We start from the raw sequence: 4,580 nt of genomic DNA, 5'->3' as shown, positions 1-4,580 counted from the left end.
TATATGCAGATATGAAGCCTGCCAAATTAGCAGTGAACTATGGAATTTAACACAAGGCCTGTATATAGAAAGAAGGTTAAAAGTGAGGCATTTTTCACACAATATATTACATACACGTGGTGTGATGTGCTCAGTGGGAGAGAGGGACTCATTTTACTTGCCAGTGAACCTCTAATGTGAAAAAAATCATGTGTGATTGGATACTGGGACAAAACCAAAACCATCTTGAAGCTCTCCAGAAGGTGGGTTGCAAGATTATAATGAGCATGCCCAAGCTTTTAGAAGACAAAGAATCCCACTACAGCAGAGGGCCACGTTCTGTGTTTATATACAAGACTATTGCCTCACCTTACAGAAACCTGGGCTATGTCTCCCATAAAGCAGAGGATACTCTAACACTGGAAATTGTGTATCAAAGCAAGTCAGAAACAGAGATAGATCTCAAGGAGAAGTGTTTGGAGCAAGATGAAGAGCTGAGGGGCAACACTGGCAGGCCTGAAAAGAATTCTCTCACAGATATGGACCACCTGACAATACCAGTAAATCATACTGGCTTAGAGTTCTTTATGATGGATTTCCTTTTAACACCTACCATCTAAAAGGAAAAGAAAAAAAAAAAAACAGAAAAAAGTATAAAGATCCAAACACATTGCTTACAAAATAAAAAAAAAATATTGCAGTCCTCTTAAGTGCTTCTTTAACTATACCAAGAGTAGGCATGATCTTGGTTAACAGCTGTGGGGGGAGGGAGGACACCATTTCTTCAGTAATTCTAGCAAGCTTTTAAGGCTGTTTCTTTTCTCAGCTCTACCTCCCCTGTGCAACTTGCCAAGCACTGATAGACACAAGCATTACCATCATTCATTAAACTATATTCCTCTGCCATAGTTATCCAACAAACCAATAAAACTCCTTTTCAAAAAGTTGAAAGGCAAGCTGGTTCAGATAGACCATTCTTAGTATGCACGGAGTGTACATTCACAGGCAATAATACAGTGGGAATTCAGTTGGCCTGAGCATAGGCTGATGTGAAGCATATGATATTACTTATGTAGGCATGAAAGCAATCTGCTTTAATATCAGACACTTCAGTGCAAAGAATGTCAGGGTTACCAAAGGTTAAAGACAGGCCGCTGGATTTTTTGTTGCCTATTTTTTTTAAAGTATGAGCTGAAAAAATGTGGGATGACTCCATTTTCAGTTTTTTGGCGCTGCTGAATAAAACAGCAATAAACAATGCAAGTTAAAATGAACAGCAAGGTAAGAAAAAGTGGGTGGAAAGTGCCACAAAGCAAAATATACAAAAAAAATAAGAGTGTGAGAAATGGCCCTCCACAATTCAGCTACATACGGTAAGTGCTGCTCCTAGTGGGATTTGAGCATCATCCCATTGATTCAGCACCTTCACAGAGTGCTGGATAGAGGTCCAGAGTGTCTGAGGCCAGATTCCCACCCAACCATGCTGCCTGCCATCCCTTGGTTTTCTGTACCTGTGCAGGGAACCACAGGTTTCCATGTCAATTGCCATTGCACAACTCACAAGCATCTGGCCTGGCAGGGTAGGAGCAGTTTGCTGTTTCTCTGTCACACACCTGGGCTGTGGTGTCACACAGGGCACCCTGCATGCCTGGTGGGCGGTGGGATCAGGGCCCTCGGTACCCACTGGCCCCGGCGAGCTCCCACTTGCATTCCACCACAAGAGCAGCTCCTGCCAATGCTTTGAACTTTCACTTTTCCTTTACTAAAATTAAAAACCAGGCACATAACCAAGCTGAAAGTTCCCAAAATCTCAGGTGGGAAGCATTACTGAGAACAGAGGCCAGGTGGATTGTTTTGCAGAGGCTGATTGCTTTTTCAGAGGGTATTAGCATCTATTTTTTTTCCCCCAGCACTTGAATCCTTAGGTACTAGGGAGCCTAAGGAAAGCAGGAGCTCTTGTGCTGGAGGATAAAGAACCAAGATAAAGTACAACAAAAGGAACTTAAAATGAAGATATTTCATTTTTCTCAAAAGTACAGCTCTATTTCTGTTTGAATCCGGGCATTACAGAAGATAAAATTGTAAATATTGAGGAGAAATCATGCAAGCCATCATAAAAGGATATGCTTTCATAATCTACTGTGAAGTAACTAAACCCCCTTAATTTTCTGATATCCTTCTCTCAGGCTGGTGCTACCTGTCTGTTTGTCCTCACTCAGGACTGTGCCTACCATTGGCTGTTTATGACACATGAAAAGAAAAGGGAAAAAAAGGGGAGAGAGAGAGAGGGGGGAGAGAGAGAGAGAAAGAAATAAAGAAATAGAGAAAGAGAGACAAAGGGGGGGGGGGGAGGTAGCATGCAGCAAAAGAAGACAGATGGGCCTATCAGTTATGTATATTGTGACCCACCTGCCAGTCACAGCCTCATGGGAATGTGGAATAATAAATACTGAAAAATGGAAAGTAGGAATTAAAGTTAAAAAAAACCTCAACCCAACAACCAAACATATTGAACAAAGTAATTTGTCTGTAAGGAAGAAGTGTAATAAAGATTTTTTAGGAGCATATAAATCAAAGTTTCAAAAGAAATTTGCCAAATGGGGTCTCAGCTCACGTGCAGTCAATGGCAGGAGGGTGTAAATTGTGGATCTGGAGAGGATGATTGCCAGCACTCCTAGGTATGAGGGGGTTGATTCGATAAATATTCATGATGGCAGCGCGTATGCTCTGAGCACCCACCCTCCCCAGCAAATCCATCTCGGCTGAACTTCACCCCCAGCCCTGGAGCCTCTGCATGCTCTTGCATCACCCTCTGCTGAGTCCCACTGGGTTTTGTGTTTGTGTGCATGTGTGTGAATGTGCAGATGTATGAGCCCAGCCCCTGCAGACCAAACCTGGCTTACTTCTCCTAGTCTTGTCTCATTAGTGGTCCTCCCAGAGCTCAGCAATAAACTCAGTTGTGAGATCTCCAGCTCATCATGACCATCCAAAACTATCTCACTAAGAAAAAAATCCTTCATACTAAGATCAGGAGTAATCCAAATCCATTTTTCTTTTGCTGAGTGTGTGTTTCATGAAAAACCTTGCTTCCCTTCTCAAACAACATGAAGTCCAGAGGATCATCTCTTGCTTCTGTTAAGCATTTTCTTCACACCAGCCCTCCAGGTGTTTCTACAACTCCATGTAAATCCCAGCCACTCTTATGACAGCCACATACTTCTTCAGACTCCAGAGTGTCCATGGCAATTTGTTGTAGATGTTAGGATAATTCACCGAGAATACCCAGCTTGCCCACAGACCTGAGGAAAAACATGCTTTCCCCTTGTGGGGGAACATTGTGCATTCAGAGACACCTGCCTTTGCCTACCTCTATGTTGTAAAATCTCAAATTGGTCCATGGAGGGGACTCTTCCCTGCAAAATTCTCTCAAGGACAAATGTACTGTGGCAAAACCACTCTATTTTCCTTCCGCTTTTCTGCTCCCCTTTCCCATCTCTGAGTTCATACTCATCCTCTTCTTTCTGTCCCCTCCCTGTTACTGAAGTTCTTCTCCATCTCCTCCTTTCACCTCTCATTCATTCATTCATTCCCCTGTCAGGGTGATATGCAAATGAAGTCTAATACTAATTTAAAGGCCTCCTTGATGTAGGGTCTATCTAATCAGAAAAAAAAAAAAACAAAAAAAAACAAAAAACAACAAAAAAAACCAAAAAACAACCAAAAAACCAACCAACCCCCCCCAAAAAAACCAACAAAAAACCAACACAAACAAACAAACAACAAAAAAAAAAACAAACAAAAAACCCCATCACCCTAATAGTATCTGAGTTAGTTTCTGTTCTGACCTTTTCACTACTTTTAACCTTGAGTCCTTTGTTTTCACATCACAGACAGGGAAACAGGGCTGTGGTTATTTAACTTTTTCAACAATATGTGAACTGAGGTAATTAACTAAAGAAAATATTAGCAGAAATGTTTTCTTATCTTTCTGGATAAAACCAAAACCTTCCAAAGGAAGGGAGCTGTGTAGCTGGAGAATGCTTTTGCCATTACTGGATATTCCCATCATGCATGGGGGAACCAGCTGGGGGCTCACAGCATCTAATGGAGCTCAAGAACAAAAATGGAGATGTTATCTCAGTGTGTGGTGCTCACCAGGGCAAATATCATCTGCCTTAACAGCAGTGGGCAGGACTACCTCTGGTGACACCTCTGGTGACATCCCTCCCAGGTTTTCTTCATAAACTCTAAATGCCAACATAGAAACAAGTACCTACTCTTGTTCTCCTGCTCATTCAACATCTCTTTTCTTACATTCTGTGCTATTTTTTTATTCTGTCTTGTTACTTTTGGCCTCAGATATTACTAATATATAACTCCAGATTTCTGAGGGTTTTCAACAATTGCTTACAAACCCTTGATCCAAAACCAGTAGAATAAAAGCAGATGGGTCAAATGCATCACTGAACTACTAGGATATGCCCAGGCATTAAGATGGTCCTCACTTCCAACAATGCACTGAGGTCCTGACTTTTCTATGCAGCTTGAATAATTAGATTGGAAAATTGCCTAGTTTTTTTGTGGGGATGGTCCCTCTACAG

This window comes from Agelaius phoeniceus, chromosome 2 (assembly GCF_051311805.1).
Source record: "Agelaius phoeniceus isolate bAgePho1 chromosome 2, bAgePho1.hap1, whole genome shotgun sequence".
Lineage (NCBI taxonomy): Eukaryota > Metazoa > Chordata > Aves > Passeriformes > Icteridae > Agelaius > Agelaius phoeniceus.
Note: the sequence above shows the minus strand (reverse complement) of the source record.